This window comes from Phymastichus coffea, unplaced genomic scaffold, assembly GCF_024137745.1.
Source record: "Phymastichus coffea isolate CEN01 unplaced genomic scaffold, Cenicafe_Pcof_1.1 PCOF00032, whole genome shotgun sequence".
Lineage (NCBI taxonomy): Eukaryota > Metazoa > Arthropoda > Insecta > Hymenoptera > Eulophidae > Phymastichus > Phymastichus coffea.
Genome location: NW_026706843.1, coordinates 2,387,283 through 2,408,640, shown reverse-complemented (window position 1 = coordinate 2,408,640; position 21,358 = coordinate 2,387,283). Strand labels below are relative to the sequence as shown.

At 40.3% G+C, this 21,358-nt stretch overlaps 2 protein-coding genes across 4 annotated transcripts in view; one reads left to right on the top strand and one right to left on the bottom strand.

Annotated features, from left to right (window-relative positions):
* Positions 1–21,358, bottom strand: part of LOC131663267 (piggyBac transposable element-derived protein 4) — a 111,411-nt gene that overhangs the window by 6,435 nt on the left and 83,618 nt on the right. The gene's annotated exons all lie outside the window — the stretch shown is intronic.
* Positions 1–21,358, top strand: part of LOC131663268 (terpene synthase) — a 375,296-nt gene that overhangs the window by 351,090 nt on the left and 2,848 nt on the right. The gene's annotated exons all lie outside the window — the stretch shown is intronic.

Sequence of the window (21,358 nt, the reverse complement as noted above, 5' to 3'; positions counted from 1 at the left end):
ATTCCCTTCAAAATCCCGTAACATTAGTCTGAAACAATTTTTTTTAAACCGTATTATTGTAAGATCATCTATATAAATAAATTTAACAAAATAATATTGAGATCCGTATGATCTTGACAATTATCTTGAAGATTTTCTTGAACTCTACATACAGGGTGTTCCAGACCACCCGTACACCCCCTCTAGAATCCAAAATAATGGATTAATCAAAAACTGCTTCAGACAAAAGTTGCTGGGCTTCGAGGGGGACATATCCGTACGACCTTGGATTTGACCTTGGAGGTCATGTTCAAGTTTATTTCAAGGTCAACTTTGTTTTTTTAAATAGGAACCCCCATTTTTGACCCCGGATTCGGAAAGAGCGGGAAATTTTACGTCCAAAACGGTATTTTTAAATTTTTTTTCATGGCCTTGAGAAGGTCGATTTAAGGTCAAATGCTTGAAAAACTGCCTAAAAGCGTTTTTTTAATTTTTAAGATATCGAAAAATGACCTCTACAAAATTTGTTCAGAACAGAGTGGGCCACCCAATGCACCAAAAACCTTTGACCTTTAACCTCATTTTGAAGGTCATTCCAAGGTCGAAGTGTTTTTTGTAATGGAAACCCCTCTTTTTGACCCCGGATTCGCACATAGCGCGAAACTCAACACAATACCTTATCCAAACGTCGGATTTCGCGCTATGTGCGTATCCGTGGTTAAAAAGAGGGATTTCCATTACAAAAAACACTTCGACCTTGAAATGACCTTCAAAATGAGGTTAAAGGTCAAAGGTTTTTGGTGCATTGGGTGGCCCACTCTGTTCTGAACAAATTTTGTAGAGGTCATTTTTCTTAAAAAATTAAAAAAATCTTAAAAATTAAAAAAACGCTTTTAGACAGTTTTTCAAGCATTTGACCTTAAATCGACCTTCTCAAGGCCATGAAAAAAAATTTAAAAATACCGTTTTGGACGTAAAATTTCTCGCTCTTTCCGAATCCGGGGTCAAAAATGGGGGTTCCTATTTAAAAAAACAAAGTTGACCTTGAAATGACCTTGAACATGACCTCCAAGGTCAAAGCCAAGGTCGTACGGATATGTCCCCCTCGAAGCCCAGCAACTTTTGTCTGAAGCAGTTTTTGATTAATCCATTATTTTGGATTCTAGAGGGGGTGTACGGGTGGTCTGGAACACCCTGTATAATAGATTATTTAAATTTAGAATTTTTCGTCGATTCCGAATCTGGAGTTCCTATTTAAAAGATGAAACTTGACCTTGAAATCATCTTAAAAAATAACTCAGGTCAAAATCAAGATCATTACGGTGTTCATCAATGAATTTATAATGTCTTAAAAAATAATAAATTTCTTTTAAAAATTAGAATAACATAAGTATTTCAACATTCTTAACACAAATATAATTTTCGTAAAGCACTACCGCCCACCAGTTTATCAGTCTAGTTTATCAAGAGACTCATTATTTGTATGTATTTAGTGATATTTAAAGTTTTGAATATACAAAATCTGCTTGTTTGTAATAGATTTTGTAATAGATATTATCTGTAATAGATATTAGTAATTTAAAGATGCTTCAAAAAGTGATAGTGATACATAAAAATATATTTCTTCACAAGTAATTTCAAAAAATTTATCAAAATTGGTTGAAAATTAAGCAGGAGACAGTAGAAATTATGAAAAAAAGATTCAACATTTTCCTACTGTGCGACTGATGCATAACTGCATTTGGTTAAATAGAGTTTCAGGACGCCAAACTTGCAAGCGAATACACATTGCCACTTTAATACGACCAAGCTTCTTGACCAAATATTTAGGTAAAATAGTGTATTACTGAAAAATTCCATTCCCGGAAGAGTCGAATGTTAGTATCAAAGAATTTTTAGAAAGAGTTGAAGAAAACTGCTGCTTGGACCGTATCGCGGAGAATAAATTGCTTAATTCCTTATCAACTCTCTTAAAATCCCCTGATCTTCTATGATACTGTTTCCTTATACTAAGCTATAAATTGAATAATGAATTTAAAGAGACCACGCTTACCGCATACAGTAAATCGCGCAAATTCAAGAGTAATCTTTTGGTCGAGGCGCATTTTCGCACTCAATGCTCTGACGAACCTAGGAGAGATTATCATGTAGTTCTCAGCGCAATTTTCATTCAATTTGAGTGCCCGATGTTGTGTCAATAACTAGCAAAGTTAAAAATAGTGCTCTCACCTTGATTTTTGAATCTATTCCAGGTGATTCGTTAGCGTTGGCCACGAAACAAATGATTGAGCGCAAGTGATTATGCCAAAATCAACTAAAATTAAGAATCAAGATCCTATTTTGAAAAACTACTTTGTTGAGACTGTAATTCGTCCGGCTATATCAACGCTCATATTCAGAGTACTTTAAGATAGCTTTTGAAAAAAAACGTGCTGAGGAGCGCGTATATCAGGTTCCTATCGCTTCAATGTGATTCTATGTGTCTTTTTGTGATATAGACACTTTATCTAGGACTTTTCCACTTTTCGGTATACGCTCTTCTCTCAATGTGATGATCTTACATGTGAACATTCTCAATCAGGTCTTGAAAACGAACTCTATTCACTTAGAGCATCAGCTTTTATCTTTTAAAATGAAGTACCAAATTCGTCATAGAAATCACGCAACGAGAGCAAACCTAGAGCATTGATCCTTGGTTAGGGCTCGTCGTCGAACTAGATCAGTGGCGTTTTCTACACAATAGCATCTATAGAGTTTCTGCTCATTCTGGAACGCTTTAACCACAACCCCGCACAGTCCAACCCATTTCTGGGACTGAGAAGAAAAAATTATGCGTTCAAATTAAGAAAAACCTTCTGGGCTTGTAGTTCCACCCTTCGTACTTGTGTTCGACTTACAACTTCCTATTTCGACACACTTACATGTATCTCCCTAGTGTGTTTCCTGGTCGCCAGATGCGTTGGTACATAGCCCAAGTATTTATAGTCAGAGATTTTCTAAGGTTTCGTTATTATGCTTTTTCGACACTTCGTGCGCAAAGTGCGTCTTTTCTGCTCGCTCAGCAGAAAACGTGCATTAAAAATTGCACTTTCCATACGTCGTATTAAAAAATACGATACGGCACATGTTCAAGAAAGAGTTTCTCGTCTCGTGTAAATTTCCACCCTCGCTTCGTTCAGGCGTAAACGCCACATGAGACAAGATTTTCCCGCACTTGTATCGTAATTTACTATTTCCATATGTTATATGGTCAGGATGTTTTCATCTCTTTTCAAGTGATTCTTACACTTTCTATTGTGTTTGCTACTATCTTAGAGTTGACCAGTGTAGATAGTATTCTCTAGTGCTTTTTTTAAAGTATTGTCATCATTTTGATGTTATGAACGTATTTTTCATTTCGTGTCTGGTGATGTTCTTTGCCTTTTTATTCGTTTAAAGTTCGAACTCCTCTATCTTATGCTTTCTAAAAGTTCTATGTGTTTTCTTGCGAAATCGCTGAACCTTCTGAAAATCTCTTTGCTTGAAACTATAACTTGTTTAGGGCAGAGTCATTTCTGATACTCTTTTTTGATCGTGTCTATTAAAGGTTTTCTTGAATCTTTCTCAATATGACAGAAGAAAAGAACATGCCTTGAAGTTTGTATTCTTCCACAGCTGTACTTAAGAGTCTTGCTTGAGGTTATCTTGTGTAGGTAAGACTTAAAGGCTCCAATTTTAGTTAAAAACTAGGTGGCGTAGTGGTCTAGATTCAGATAATTTTTCTCTATTCTGTTTTTGATTGAAGAAAATAAACTATGAGTCGTTCCGCCTTTCTCATCCGAATCCCATTTCTCTTTCCAGATCCTGTTCATTCCAGATTTTCTTATCAATCATGAGTTCTTTCTTGATATCGATTCTGCCAGAACTTAATTCATCAGATTATATTCTAAGATTGAAAAGTAATACATACATTTTTCCCTTTTCTGACGCAGAATTTGGCAACCTTTCTGTCCAGCTCGAGATTGATTGGACATGTGGCAGCGAGAGTCCGCATAGTAGCCAGAGAGGTTCCTTTATAAGCCATTATGGTCCATTTCAGCGCTTGGCATTGAGCTGAGTTCAATGCCTTTCGAGTCTTGCAATCTGATCTGGGTTACCAACTTGCTTCGGTATATGTTAGCTTGGGTAGGAAGAAACCTTTATATATATGATATATCGATTTGAACTTGAATTTCCAAATTGCTCTTGCAATGTTTCTTATTGCATTGTAAGTTTGGTCACAGGTTTCTCTCACAATTTTAGCTTGGCTCAGTACCTTGTAGCTCCTTTCAAGTGTTAATTTAAGATATTTGATCGTTTCTTTCATCTTTACGTTTTCTGTTTCAATCTTAACTGTTGAGTGCCTTGTTTAGCTCAAACTTCCTGTCAATAATACAAGACCTAATTTTTCTGCCGCTAGTTTCATCTCGTCTAACCTGCACCAGCCTGTTATTATTCTTATGACTTCTTGTTCCTATCTTTCAAAATCCAATCTATAGTTCGCCTTTATGATGGATATTACGTTGTCTGCGTAAGCTAGTACGTCGTATTCTGCTTCTATCGGGGTACGGATTGGCTTATTAAAGATTATGCGTCATCCGACTGGTTCGAAGGCTGATTCTTGTGGGCATCCTTTAGTTAATTTCTTTCTCACTCCATCGAAAAATACCGGGACGCATACTTCTCTGTCGTTAAAGTAACTTTTCAGGAGCCTATAGATATTCTTTAGGGATTTCCTTCTTTTTATTTCGATAAGCAGACTAAGTCACCATGGGATGACGAATTTTTCTGAGATGTTGAATAATCGCGACATATTCGAAGCTATTGTTAACTTCTAGTTCTTCTAGAATCTCTCATAGATGAAAGATTGCATCTTCTGTGGATTTTTCAGATTTAAATACCTACTAATTTAGCGAAGCCCATTCGTCGCTGTTTATGACATTAGTCATACAGCTTATCATCAGTCGTTCTAGAGTCTTGCTTATTATGGATAACAGGCAGACAGAAGGGTATGATTTGATTACATCCTCTGGTTTATCACAGCCTTTCAATATTGTCAGTAGTCTGCCACTCTTCCATCTACTTGGAAACACTATAATAGCTAAGCCGGTGTTAAAATATCTCGTTCTCTGATTGTAATAGATTAGCCTTTACCAGCATTATTGCCTCTATTATGTTTGTCCCTGGACTTTTCCTGGTTTTTTCGCTCTTAAAGCTTCTCTAACCTCGTTAAGCATGAACGGTTGGGTATCGTCGGCCTTTGAGGCATTGTGCATGAGTCTTCGTATCTTTATGTGCGCTTCGGATTCCGTACTTATTTCACCATCGAAGACTAGCATATTCAACAAAGCGTTGTTGGTTTCGGCCAACCCTTTGGTGGTTGCTCCATTTAAACTTACTGTGCATATAGCTTTCATGCTATTAACCTTACCTGCCGCCTGCTTTAGAGACCAGATATTTTTCTCGCTTTCAATGGTATAATAGTCACGCCAGCTTTCTATTTTTCTGCGTTTTACTGCCTTTAAGTAATTAAAGTTCATCCTTTCTCGTCTTTTAAGTTTTCTAAGAATTTTTAAGTTGTTATACTTGTCCACCTATTAGTTTAAACGATTAATATATCTCGTAAAGTAACCAAGTAAATATTTAGGTACTCACTTGGACCCAAGGCTTACATGGAAAGAACACATATTCACTAAAAGTAAAGAGTTCAGACTGAAACGGAGAAAAATGTATTGGCTCATAGGTGGGAAATCGGAACTGTCAATCGAAAACAAATTACTGCTACACTAGTGGAAAAAATTAAAGAAAAAAAAAAAAATTCCATTTTTTTGACGCTTTTTAACTGGCTTTATTTCCCTTGAAAATTGTCGTACTGGAATTTTAAAAAAAGCGTTTTAAAGTTTGAAGTTTCTCGTTTTAAGATCTCATAATCAAAACATTTTTCAAGCAACATGTTCTGCTCAATCCTCATGAATACCAAAAAAAATTTTTTTATAAAATTTTTTCAGTTTTTTTTTATTCTACTGCAAAGGGGGGGGGGGACTTATCCTCGAAACATAGCGAAGTGCGCCACTGCTATGCCCCCTGCGAGTTATTAAGGGTCCTTTTCCGGTGAAGGAAGCCGGCGCTGACTTCCACAGGACCAAACCTACCGCAATGACGGGGAAGGTGAACAGACAGAATCGAAATGAGTACAAAGAGGCGATCCCTTTTATTTACGCCAATAAAAGTTACAGCTCCGGTTTCTTACAAACGCAATGGTGAGCGCGCTCGCTCAATCCCCAGAACGCTTCAACAAACGGCGATTAGGAGCGTGATCGCTCAACTATTATACGCGACAAATGTACAATGATTAGGAGCGGATTCGCTCAACTAATAATCGCGACAACTCAATTCGCGGCGTTGTACCGGGCGAGAGCTGGTACGTGAGAGAGAGATCCGCAAAATAATGAGGGAACAAACCCACCGAGTGGCCCCTCCCGCGGCTCGCTGGTGGAAAGCCGACGACGGCGAAATCGCAGTCCGGCTGGCAGCGGGGCTCGCCGGATCACCGGCGGCGGCTGGTTGGCAGCTAGCGGCCGGGATCGGCTCCTCGATCGCCTTATGATGATCGTCGGGGGCTGCCCAAACAGCAGCCGGAGACTTGCCACACAAAGCCTTCTCTCGTCCTCGGGATTCCTCTCCCCTGGCGCGACGTCTCTCACTTCTCTCGCGCCGTGACCTCCTTAACGTACGATCACTCTCCAACTGTCCTCAATTTCTCCCGCTCTCATAATTCTCGCGGCGCGAGCCGCGCTTTCCGCGTTCTCGCCCATTCTTCTTCCTCTCTCGCTCCCTCTCACGCTCTTCGCGCTCTTGCTTCTTCTCGCACCGTCTTCTCCGCCAGTCGTGCTCTCCCCTCTCCAGGCCCTGCAACGATACGAGCGCGTGAATGCTATGTCAACCATAGCCACGCTCGGCCGCTACATCCGTGCGAAGAGAGTGCCGCACACAGGGTTAGCGAGCATCGCTATCAGCCCTGTCACACTACGTACTTGGAAAAAATTTTTCTAACTCAGCCACTATATGGATCAGATAACTTGTTTATTCAGCTTTAATTTGCATTTTTAAAAAGTTCAATACCCCCACCTCTGGCTGAGATATCGAACTTTGAATGGAAAAGGATCTTTTTGTCTTTAACCATCAATATCTCAGCAACCGCTGATTGCATAATAAAATGAAGGTAGGTTTTGAAATCTTGAATAAATTTCCCAAAAAAACTGTACTACTGTTTTTGAAAAAAAAAATTTTCTTTTATTCTTTACATTAATTTGAAAAATCAAGAAAAAAGGGTATTTGGTGGATTTTGAGATAATCAAGCGCTAAGTTGGAATTATCGATAAAACCAGAAATGTTAAGCATGTCTTTTACAGTTCAATATGCCCACAAAAACTCCACAAAGTTTCAATTCAGCAGATCAAGCCGTTTTTTTGTTTTATTCAATCGAATTTTTGAAAAAAATTAAAGGATCACAATTTTGACTTTAAATGATCATAATCTTGAAAAATGAGGCCTGCAATGGCTCGGTCGGTAGGGCGACGGACTCGCACCCGGTAGGCCCGGGTTCGATTCCCAGTTCCTGCTGATACAAGCACCTCTGAAAAAAGTTTCATGTGCTTTGTTCTCAAACACATTGCAAGCCTCCGTCGCTAATTAGCACTGATGGAGCATAAATAGAGCGACGTTAAAATAAAAAAAAAAAAAAAAAAAAAAATAATCTTGAAAAAAAGGCAAAAAAAATTTTTTTTTTAATTTTGAAACATTTTTTTTAATGACTCCAAAAAATGTTGAACAAAAACTACCTCCGGCAATTGCATTAGCCGAAGCGTACCACATGGAGGTTGCCCGGTCGGATTTACGATCATAAATGATCATAATCTTTGCCCTTTTTAACGCGATTCTGTTATTGCATTTCATGATTTTCCTGATTTGTAAACTTCAATTGAATTAAAATTTTAATTAAATTTTAAATAAAGTTGATATACCCAATCGAATTCCAAACTCGATCTACACGGTTTTCAGAAATTGCTTATTATTAATTTTCGTGAACTCTTACAACGCTAAAAAAAAACAGTTTTTTTTTTCAAAACACTCCTTTTGCATTACAAAAAAAAATTCATAAATTTGCAAACATCAAAAATTCATTTTGATTTTCGATCATGGTTAAACGGCATTTATTAGAACCGGAGGTTTCTCGTTTGATCACCCTGCTTGAAGAAGGTTACAGTCAACGTGATGTTGCTATCCAGATGGGTGTTAGTCAATCCGTCGTATCTCGAATGTATGCGCAATACCGGGAGACGAACCAATACAATCATTGCCTTGGATAAGGTCGCCATAGTGTCACGGCTGTTCGCGATGATCGGGCGATTGTCCGACAAGTTCGACGTGAACCTTTCATCAATGCGAGTATCGTGGCAAGAAATTTCCTAAATCGGGTACAACAGCGATAAAGACATCGACAGCGGTATCAAGTGCGAAACATTTCCTCCCGAACAGTAATCAACCGTCTTCGCGAAATTGGGTTAAATGCACGACATCTTAATCGTGTACCCCTTTTGACAGCGAGACATCGCCGAGCACGCTTAGCATATGCTAATGCACATCGGGCTTGGACATTAAGACAATGGAGAAATGTTTTATTCACTGATGAATCCCGGTTCGTCCATCATGGGAGCGACCGACGTCCCCTTGTTTGGCGTCGTTGTGGAGAACGTTTTCGCCAGAATTTTTTTTTGAACCTTTAATTTTTTCCACTAGAGCTATACTCAAACTAGTCTGGACCTATGGTATTTAACTATGGGGTACTGCTTCAAGCTCGAATATTGAAATCTTTGAATGATTTTAATCGAAAGTCCTACGTAGTATAGTACGGGTTCCGTGGTTCGTTTCATCCCTTTGCGGGATTACGTTCTGCTGCGTAAGACCGGCCCGGAAGGTCAAGTCGCTAACAGGCTCGCGGAGAGCGTCGTGGATCACGCAGCTTAAATCGTAAAAGTTGAGAGAAGCCATAGGAAGGAATGGTAGTCCGAAAGTAATAATAGTATATAAATATATATAGTTTATGTGCGTGTCAGTGTACAGGACGATTCAGAGAGAGCGGCGAGATAAGCAAAGCGAGAGAGATATTCAAGGAATGGTCGGTACTTACATTAGTCGATACCTCTCGATTACAATTCGGGAAGATTGCTGAATTCGCCTATTTGAATAGTCGCTTATAACGAAAAAGAGAAGGTGCCGCACGAACAGTAGCACCTCACAAACCACTCACAGTCAAAGGTCACTATCTTGCTACGAGGCGATTCACAAAAGAAAAACTGACAAAGTATAGGCACGACCGAACGCCTCTGCACGGCTCGCGAGCTATCGGCTAATTGCCGGCACTTCGTCACACGGCACGCCACGCGCGGCACGTCATACATATAGTTATGCCTACACGCGCACGCGTTCTCTCTCTGCCGGCACTCTCTCTTACCTTGTTCTCCGCAGTCGTCTGTCTGCTGCTAAGGGGAAACATAATTTAAAAGATATGACATTATAAATGTATAGTATTCTTAATATTATCGCCGTAGAGAGAGAGAAAGAAGGACATAACGAGTTGACATCCAACTCGTTATAATGTAAATACTTTAGACCGACGAAAGTTTTTTATTCAAAAAATCTATTTTCATAAAATTTATTATCCTGGCACCGTTTTTGAAATGAAATATTTACAACCCATTCAAAATGAACATAACAGCACTGAATATTTTTAAGATTTGTAGACATTCACTGTATATATAATAATTTCGTCTTTCAAGATGTCATGTAAATCGTAAACTTTTTTATATTAAAAAATCAAACAAAAACTTACTTCTTTTGTATAAACGATGCTATTTTTTATAAAATGTATTGTATTTATTTATTGACTCTTGTTTCATGCACTTATTTGTCAGTGAAAAATGAATAAACCAATATAAAGATGAAGTACTCAGATATCTCTCTCTCCTTTTATACATACACACACAAACGCACACATATATATATACTCGTAGTAATTGGGCTGATGAGAGATATATACGCTCGTTACATTCCCCTCCTCCAGATGCTAATTACGAAGCTTACCAGTTAAAACCTGCAGTCCTCTTGAAAGTAAAAACATGAAACATACAACTTATTAGAAAATAATAATTTATTATACTTTTAAAATTAATGAACAAGGAAAAAAAAGGTAAATAATTAAAGAAAGAACTTAAAATATATGGAAACTCACAACTAATCATTCTCGTTTTACGCAGATTTGTGAAGGGTGTAAGCAAAATACGAGGATCGTTTGAAAAGTCCGTGCAAAAATAAAAGCTGTTTGATTTTTTTTAATAAATCTTTTTTATTTTTCAACATTGTCTCCTTTTAGGCTTATACACTTCATCTAACGCTGCTCTAGTTTGTTAATCCCTTCCAAATAATAGGATTTATTCACGTCTGTAAAATAGGCATTCGTTTCTGCAATCACTTCCTCATTTGAATAAAATCTTTTCCCCGCCAGACATTTTTTCATATTAGGGAACAAATAGTAGTCCGACGGAGCTAAGTCTGGAGAATAGGGGGGATGTGAAACGAGTTGGAACCCTATCTCCATCAGTTTTGCGGCCACAACTGCTGAGGCATGAGCTGGCGCATTGTCGTGGTGGAAAAGGACTTTTTTGTGAGCCAATCGTGGACGTTTCTCTAGCAATTCGGTTTTCAAACGATCCAATAACGATGAATAATACTCGCCTGTAATGGTTTTACTCTTTTCCAGATAGTCGATGAAGATTATTTCTTGCGAATCCCAAAAGACAGTCGACATAATCTTTCCGGCCGAAGGAATTGTCTTCGCTTTTTTCGGAGCAGATTCCCCCTTGGTAACCCATTGTTTAAATTATTCTTTGGTCTCAGGAGTGTAGTGATGTATCCATGTTTCATCTACAGTGATGAAACGACGCTTAAAGTCTTGCGGATTTTGCTGGACAGCTGCAAACCATTCTTGCAACCCTTCACACGATCTCGTTTTTGGTCAATCGTAAGCAATCACGGCACCCATCTAGCGAATAGCTTTTTCATGTCCAAATGTTAGTGCAAAATATTATGTACCCTTTCGCTCGAGATGCCTACAGTACTAGCAATCTCACGCACCTTCACTCTTTTGTCAGCCATCACCATATCATGGATTTTATCAATGATTTCTGAAGTGGTAACCCCAACAGGGCGTCCAGAACGTTCAGCGTCTTTTGTGCCATATGGCCACTCTGAAAATTTTGAAACTACTTATAAACCATTCTAATCGAAGGTGCACAATCACCATAATGTTTATCAAGCTTCTGTTTAATCTCCTGAGGCGTTTTGCTTTTGAAAAAGTAATGTTTAATCAATACACGAAATTTTTTTTCGTCCATTTTTTTACAACCACTCGATTTCTTTGATTGAAACGAATGTCAAACGCAAAGTAATTGGCCGATCTGGCTGAAACTTGGTGTGTGCTCTTCCAAGATATACCACTATCTAAAAATAACCTTGATATGCACTAGCAGCGCCATCTCTCTGACATTGCACGGACTTTTCAAACAAGTCAAAACAAAATATAGGTAGGTATCTATGTCAAATAAAAAACACTTGATGTGGTACTTTGAACAACGCAACGCATTACAAGACAAACCAAAAAAATACATTCGCTTATTCGCCGGTTCAATCTTCGCTATTAGTGACCGCAATAGTGAAGAGAAGATGGTTAATATTCCATTGTTTTCTCTTTTTCCCGATTTAAGCATCTCTGGTCCTACGCGCCAAACTATTTTTGTATGTGCTGATGATCATAAAATTTCCATTAGATCGCAAATTTGTCATAGTCAAATCCCAATCAGCTCTTTCCTATAACCAACCTATCGATTACAAGGTTGCAATTACTTAGAGGACATAGTACCCAGAGGCGTATTGTCACAAGTTGATCGAGTGAGCTCCATGTCGCATTTGTAGCTTCGTCTGGCTTTTCCTCAAATCCACTATCTAGGCCTGCAGTTCTTTTAGCTGTTTTTCTTTTCCTACTGTACATGCTTCAAGCGGGTCTATTTCATCTCTCTACAAGTTTGTGCTATTGAAACCATTAACTACGCTGCACCTGTAATTGTTGAATAAGCTTCATTTTGATGCACTCCTACTTTCACATTGTCACGGACATACTCGGTTGAAACGGGGGTCTTCTGAATCCTTTGTTAAGACAACTTGAGAGAGCATCAACATCTATGAATATTCTTTTTGAAGCGGTGCGATCAATCTACTTTTTGATTGATACCATGGCTTTTATCTTATTATACCTCTTCCTCTTTAGTATCGACGAAGTTGAACAGAGATTCAGTGGGTAGGAAATACTTGTCCAGCAACTGTTGTAGTTTTATCGGATCATACGATACCTAACGCTTGGGCTCCACTGTGTTGTGCTGTCACTTGCATGAGCACCAGTGTTAAATAAAACTTGGAAGGTAAACTAATCATTGCTGAGTTTCAGCTACCACCTGGGATACTTCTCCATGTAAAAGCTTGCTACAGTATCTCCACCACAAGGTTGTTGAGTCTCTTGAGCTACCGTGAGATAGCATTGAGTGTGATTATGCCAATTATTATGTCTTTCGAGTTATGCGATACTTACATTGGTCCTATGATGCCGCTGGTTTCGAAGGGCCGATATTTTATTGAAACGGTACGGAGTCTGAAAAATCGCTGCAAGGGATATTTAGTGACAGGTCTTAGGGTGAGAAAACTAGAAAAAGCTGGTTTTGGCCACTGCCGAATAGGCGGACTCCCCAAAGTTTAGCTAAGATTGCCAATGCGTATAGTGGTTTCGAAAGAGTATGTCAAACGATTATAATGCTCGTTAGTGTCAACTTCCAGCGTTAACAGAGCTCATAGCCTCTGCTTACGCTAAGTCAGTTGGGTATCTTTAAGTCGTGCTGGATGTTGAAATGACTGCTACGCAGACGATGAACAAAATCCCAAGGGTCGAAACCGTGTCGAGTTGTCACAAGACATATTGGTCATTCTCGCGATTCATTGATGTATCTACAGATTAAAATGAAAAGTGAGACCATGAATCAACTAAATTAGCGTAGGCTAATGCATCAGTAAAATAGTCAGTCCTCGACACATTTGAAAGATGAACAGAACGAAAAAGCCGGCAAACGGAGAGCAATCTCTGTCAGGCCGACTTTTCACCTTGAACGATTTTAGTTTTTAAAAGTGATGTGCACAGACTCAACTTTGACCACAGTCATGTAACTGACTTGTAAGATCAACCAGACTTTAACTCGAACGTTACAAAACAGAAAAGTCCGAATGGCAAAGTGCAAATCCTGTTAGATGAGAGCTTATTTTAGTAAAACAAGATCCCAAAGCAACGCATAAGTAGTTAGAGCTGAAACTTGAGCACGATACGCTGCTAGAGTAGAGCACAAGCATCGGAGTATAATTCAGTTCCCTAAATCCAAATTGAAAGAACCAAGCAAATCGATAAGTCGACATAGAAGCACTCACTGGAGTTTTGTCTTGAAGGCTAGAAGAGACTCTGGACGCATGTAGAAAACGAAAAATTAGAAATCAATGCGTGTGCTATAGATTGATAGAAAATTGTACAAATATCTAGTCAAATCTTACAAGCTGGCTAAGGCTCGTTGTGCAAAAATCTCGATTTGAAATCCATGCTAGTCCACTACAATCAATAGTCCCAGGAAAGACAATAAATAGGCTATTACCGAAACAAATCAACTCCGGTGAGCATAATTGATTGTGATCTATCTTCCATTATCGAAACGAGAAGGAAATGGAGGAAGCCCAACCCTGATATTTACTGCAGCCCTGGTGCTAACGAGAATGATAGAAAATCGACTCGAAAGGCATCTGGAAATTGTTATTCTAGTAACTAAGTACATCCTGGAACGGTGAACGGAAGAAGTGGCAAAAAATCAGCTCTCTAATTGAAAGACTGCACGAATGAGACACTTCGTTCATTCACTATAAGGAACCTATAGCCAAAACAGAACAAAAATAGAAAGCATAAATCTCATATGAACACACAGGTCAACAAGCAAAATCTGATCATTAGTCATATTCAGTAATAGTCTTAAGACGTAGTTTGTAAGACAACGAATTGAGTGCGCGTATTTTGTCAAATAGTATTAAGTCAATAAGGTTAGAATTAAATAAACTAGAGTAAGGTAATACATCGATCATAGCTCAGTAGTTTGAAGGATTTCGAAAGGGATGGATACAGCTGGATTACCTCATCACCGAAACTAAGAAAATTAAACTTGAATTCAGTCGCACGATTAAAAATAAAGATATAAATTAAGGAAAACCCATTCGAACAGAGATTATAGATTCACTTTGGAGCACAAGGAATCAATCAATCAAAAAATAATACATAAAGGTCAAAGCAAACAAATCAAATCAAAGATAAATAAAATAAAAATAAAAAATACTCTGCCGGTTACCTACTTTGGGCCCCCCGCCGCAAAATTAGTCAAACTTTAAAGTTCAGTGTCTCTGGTAAAAATTATTGCAAAGAGTCGCCCGGGAGCACATTTAAAAGGTCTTTTTAAGAGCTTTCAAACAGTATGAGTCATGGATGCCATTGATTATTTTTTAATTTTTCGTAAACAATAATTCAACATTGAAAATTGGGAAAATTATTTACTAACTTTGACAATTTGTCAAATCTGAGAAAAAAATCTTACAAAAATTTGAATCAAAGTATTTTTTAGATTATATCAAGTTCTATCCGAATCACTGTTTTTTTTTAAACTTCCTAAAATTTACAATCTGTCTCACTTATTGAGACAATAAGCAAATGGAATTACAATTTAGTAGTGTACATGTTGTTCGACAGAATACTCCAACGACTATTCTGTCTTTGTTTTACAGTGTGATTATGATATTTACATCAGTTTATGTATGCGCTCAGTAGATTATATTTCTTTAGTCTCGTGTTTGAAATAGAAGTCTTGAGAAGATTGCTGATGAGTTTATTCGGCTTTTTTTGACATATGTTGTTGTATCTAGCATAGAAACTTTTGATTTCTTCATTGACTGTTGGAATTTGTAGATCATTTCTGATTATTTCATTAGGAACGAACCACGGGAAAGATTTCAATCGAAAGTACTACGTAGTATAGTACGGGTCCCGTACTATATCTATATAACTATATATATATATATATATATATATATATATATATATATATATATAACTGCAAGCCCAGATAGCGGATTTGAAGAAAAGTAAGACGAAGCTACAAATACGACATGGAGCACACTCGATCAACTTGTGTCAATACGCCTCTGGCAACTATGCCCTCTAAGTAATTGCAACCTTGTAATCGATAGGTTGGTTCTAGGAAAGAGCTGATTGGGATTCGACTATGACAAATTTGCGATCTAATGGAAATTTTATGATCATCAGGCTGCATCAAACAATTTCTTGCACAGTAAGTAGCGCAATGGTACTCTCCCAGAGTATCAGCACAGACAAAAATAGTTTGGCGCGTAGGACCAGAGATGCTTAAATCGGGAAAAAGAGAAGACAGTGGAATATTAACCATCTTCTCTTCACTATTGCGGTCAGTAATAGCGAAGATTGAACCGGCGAATAAGCGAATGTATTTTTTTGGTTTGTCTTGTAATGCGTTGCGTTGTTCAAAGTACCACATCAAGTGTTTTTTATTCGACATAGATACCTACCTATGTTTTGTTTTGACTTGTTTTATTAAAATTTTTTATTCAGATACACGTATTTTGCTTACACCCTTCATAAATCTGCGTAAAACGAGAATGATTAGTTGTGAGTTTCCATATATTTTAAGTTCTTTCTTTAATTATTTACCTTTTTTTTCCTTGTTCATTAATTTTAAAAATATAATAAATTATTATTTTCTAGTAAGTTGTATGTTTCATGTTTTTACTTTCAAGAGGCCTGCAGGTTTTAACTGTTAAGCTTCGTAATTAGTATCTGGAGGAGGGGAATGTAACGAGCGTATATATCTCTCATCAGCCCAATTACTACGAGTATATATATATGTGTGCGTTTGTGTGTTTATGTGTCGAGATTAGATTAGATTAGATTAGTTCGTTTATTGCGCCAATGAGGTGGAACCTCGTCTGGCAGTCTGGAAAATGTACATAACAAAATAATAACAAAATTTAAACATGACAAAAGAGGAGATGCAAGGATGAATAGTGACGCATTTAACTGTTTGAAGAAGATGAATTACGTGAAACTGTATGAGTAGTATTACGGTGAGCAGCGAGTTTCCAATGACAGGAACAGTAAACACTAAGAGTATATATGTAAAAATAAAAATAGAATAAAATATGAAAATATAGTAAAATAAAATATATAAAGAACAATATAAATGAGTTATCAGATAAAACGACAAAATTAACAATAATAAAAGATGAAAAATAATACTAAAATAATAAAGACAATAAAGGTAACAGAGAATAATAAAAATAATAAGAACAACAAAATACTAAAAGTAGTAAAAAATAATAAAAGTAGCAAGAGTAGTAAAGACGCGAATGGCACCTGTTTTACAGAAGGAAGGTCTGAAAAGAGGAAAGGTATAAAGGTGGATCGACGTGCGTTTGACTAGAAAATAACCATTCAATTAGCTATTTCATGAACCATAGGTCGATAGAGGGGTAAGTGTGGGACGATGGATAATTTTGGGAGAACGCGGCTGGATTGACCCTGTTTGGTATACGAGTATAATCGGACAGTGCCGGTACTGGCATTAACTTCTCGCGAGTTGTCCTCTCAACCCATGCTCTAGCCTCGTAGTTTAAGAGTAGATCACGGGTCCAAACCCTGAAGTTAGGGATCCGATCGGTGGAGAACAGGGTCACGCTCAGTGAGTTGAGTATTCTCTGAGCAAGGATGGCAAAGGAATGGTTCCATACCTCAGTTCGAGGGGCCTTGTATTCAAACGCCGACGGCGGGTGGCGACCCGAGCGCCGGATAATGACACCATCGAGCAGGACAGACAGGTTTTTAGCCAGGTAGTGCGGCGATTTTCTGGACACAACAGAGTAGGCCAGAACGGCAAGGGCTCTATACCTATTTGGGGTAAGGGATAGCCAGCCCAGGGCTAGTCTATGGTGCGTGATGTGGCTGTTTAAGGATAGAGAAGGTATAAAAGGGATCCATCCTATTACGAAGCGTACGCAGGCGTTTTGTGCAACTTGAAGCTTAGACGAGCGTTCTCCATCAAGCTGAATACAAACCACTGAGAGGTAATCGAAATGTGGGAAAACGAGTTGCTCGACAAGAACTTTTCTGAGGGTAGTCGAGAGAGATTTCCTGTGGAAACGAAGTGAAGCCAGACAGCTTTATTCCCTCCTCGTCACGCTTCTCACATGTTCGGACTAGTTTAACGTGGGAGTAAGTGTCACACCCAGATTACGAGCACTGGTAACATAGTCGAGTGGAACCTCGTTGATGGTGATCTTCACGATGTTATTCAAGTTGATAGCCCTAACGTACTGTTCGCTGCTTAGTATCATGACCTTGGTCTTGGTGAGGTTCAGGGAGATACCGTTTCCTAGTGCCCAATCCGCTATAGCCTGCACGTCAAGCTGCACCCTCCCCAAAGCCTCCGCAAGGCTGCTGGGATGACAGTGAAGATAGACCTGCGTGTCGTCGGCATAAAGAATGTAGTTCATGAAGGAGAGAACAGAGGGCAGGTCCGAGATAAAGATTGCAAATAGCAATGGTCCCAGAATACTACCCTGCGGTACTCCAGTAGCAACCCTGAGCCAATCCGACAGCCTGCCATCCTCCCCCATAACAGCCTGAAACCTGTCAGTCAGATAGCTGAAGAACCATCCCAGGACAGAGTCAGACAGGCATAGGACCCTGAGCTTGACCATCAGACGACCATGGGGGATAACGTCGAAAGCCCTGGAGAAATCCAGCAGGACGAGGATTGTAATTTTACGCTCCTCAATAGCCATGCGGACGTCGTCCAGGACACCCAGGAGAGCTGTCTGGGTGCTGTGAAACCGCACGAAACCCGCCTGCCGTGGATCACGCAGCTTGTGGCGGTCCGGGTAAGACGAGAGTTGTAAATGAACGAGCCTCTCAAGCACCTTTGATACCTCAGATAACCTTGCTATCGGTCTGATGTCCGATAAAAGAGCGGGCGAAGGTACTTTGGCAAGAGGGGTGGTGAGAGACCGTTTCCAGGAGGTAGGGAAGACGCCGCACAGTAATGATTTGTTGGCAAGATGCGTGAGAGATGAGAGACAAGAGGAGGAGACGAATTTAAGCATCTTGACAGACAAACCATCAGGACCGAATGTTCTGGATGTGGACGAGTTTAGTGCATCCATGACCTCCTGGCAAGTGACCTCACGAAAATTGAATGGGGAGTGGACGTGAGGAGCATTTGGGGGACTCGCTAAAAGGACGTCCAAAAAGTCACGTGTCAATGGAGGAGACGAGTTGACTATATTGGCAAAGTGGGTGTTTAGTACGGATGGAGAAAAAAATTGAAACGGGGATGGAAGAGCGCGCCTTGTGACTCCCAAGTTTCGTAACTCTCTTCATCTGGCCTTGCTGGTGGCTGCGGAAGACAGTCTGCCTGAAATGCAAGAATTTTTTGCAGAGTCGAGGGCATTTGAGACATCGTTGCGTAGTCTTCGATACCCAGCGACGTCACTGCCCGAGCAGGAGGAGGATGCCAGTTTATAGGCAGCGTCACGCTTTTTCATAAGCGCAAGAATGCTCGGAGTCACCCAGGGTTTACGCCTAGAAGACAACCTGATGCACCTAAGAGGGACTACCTCGTTAAAGGATTTTATTAGGACTTCAGTGAGAGAGTGCACCAAGTTGTCAAGGGGATGCACGTCGGCTTCGATCGACGGGTCGAAAGAGTGCTGCAGTCGTGTTGAAAAAATGTCGACCAGACACGAGAGAAGGCCCCTGAGTGTCCCATTTAAGGCCGCTTCGTTAACCCGATTTAAACCGCGGGACCTAATGACTCTGGTGATATGCTTATTAGTAGCAAAGCGATAGGTGAGCGAGATGAAATCATGACCAGCAATAAAAGGAGTATCAGACTTTCCAAATGTCTGGATAGCATTTAGGTCTTTCACTATGAAGAGGTCAAGAGTAGTATGGGAAGGGGGATTTGTATCAAGACAGTAATGAGTGGGAGCAGTGGATACGAAGTGGAGGTTGTGCAGGTCAACGAGAGATCTCAAAGCTCGAGCATCCGGCAGAGAGCTGGAACCTAGGTCTGCGTTAAAATCACCGGTAATGATGACATTTCCGTACAGAGGGAGGTAAGTGGCCAAGCAGTTGAAAAAGTGTATGGGAGAGCAAGCAGAGAGACGTCTGTATACCACCGCCATCAAAAGCTTGGTGTTGTCGGACTTTATTTCACCTAGGATAAATTCAGGTGTGTTATCGAAAACTGGATCTGAAGTAGCTAGGAAACTGAATTTAAGGTGAGATCTGACGTACAGGCCAACACCGCCACCCTGCTTTCCAATTCGGTCAAGCCTGAAAAAATTGAAGTCGGGGAGAGAGAGGTGTGAGTCAGAGATATCAGGTGAGAGGAAAGTTTCAGTAATGGCTATGACATCAAAATGTGTAGAAATGGCTTGTGCTTCGAGAAGAGCAAAGTGACAGGGGGAATTTAGTCTGTTTATATTGATGTGGCCGACAACGAAGGAAGCAGAGGGCGGGGTATGGCCCCGGGTTAGTTGTTATCATGGACCAGAAACCGGAGGAGATGAAAATGGGATGGCTTGAGATAGCTGGGTCGGAAAGACAGACACTGTCGGGCTAAAACAAGCGTCCGTTTTGCTAAATTGCGGAGCCGGGTTTTTTAGGATAGAGGCAGTAGGTCGCGATTTGACCACCTGGGGCGCGAAGTTAAGGTTGAGTGGAGCATGTCTGCGAGTGCCGATCGGAGTGGCAGCCACTGCCATAGCACTAGAGCGCAGAGCGGCCTGGGCAGGAGGCTGACTGAGAGGCAAAGGCGTGCAGGTGTCAAGGTCACTCTCCGATGTGATTGGGATCGGGGTGGAACGTGCATTCTCCCGCATATGGACGACCATACCCGAGACGAAAGGGAGCGCGAAACCCAACTCACGACTGCGCGCAAGCGCCTTTACAAAGAGATTGTGGATCGGCTGCGGTAATAGCTGGCGGATGAAGATGGGGTTTCCGTGACCGCACTTGAAAATGTCCCTCGCCGTCTTCCCAGCGAGCCTGCCCGAGCGCTCCAGTATGACATCACGCACCACCGTTGAGTCGATACGCACGACGAAAGTGGACGTAGTATCGGTCGGATTTGGGCGAGAACTAGTGGCAGTCCATCTTCTGGTGGCCACTATGTGACCACCAGCGTTTGGGCAGCCAATCGCCTCAAAAAGCATCCCGGCGGCATCCTCCAGTGAACCCTAGAACCCCTGCGGTAGGCCTAGAATAAAGAGCTCGGAACGATCCTTGAGACCCACCACGGACTTGAGGCTCTTCACCTCGTCGGCAACACGATTGACTTTGGTTAGAATGGAAGTCTGGGTGGCTCTGATCTCGTTCCGAAATTCAGTGAATTCATTATTCACGAAGCCAGAAAACCATGCTGGTGGTTTGTCGCCCGTGGTAGATGCCATGCTATCCAGCAAGTGGGTTTGGTCCGTGCTGGAGGAAGAAACAGTGGGAAGGGCCGGCGATTGGTCAGCACCACAGAAGTCGCTCCGGGATTCCACTCTCGACGTCTTCGATGGGAAAAGCTCGTAAGGTGATGCCTGTCTCTTACGGCCTGAGATTTCGATAAAAGGCAAAGTACCAGCAGAAGCAGAGTCAATTTGAGTGGAAGGAGGGGATTCCCAAAAAACGCCACCGGACTGATGAGAGTTGACCAAAACCGAAGACTGAAAAGAGCAGGTACGACAGGTAAAGGTCGCAAGGTCAGGGTTTGAGGTTATATGGAAACAGTGTCGATGGAAAGATCTATCACAGGACTCGCACTGCAGGATATTAGCATCCAGATAACTCAGCGCTTCACCACACTCGGCGCATGAAGACAAGACCATTTGATAAAAATGAAAGGTTTGAAAATTTAAAAACTAGTTAAGACAAAAAATAAAAATTCATAAAATGTGTCAAAAAGTTTCCCATATCTCCTTCCCGGATCTCAAAACTTCACAAGAAACTGTAACAAGTGAGATAATTTAAAGGACCGATTGGCACGACTAATTGAACATAGTTTGAATTTCGCGCGAAAATTTGAGTCACTGACCAGTCATA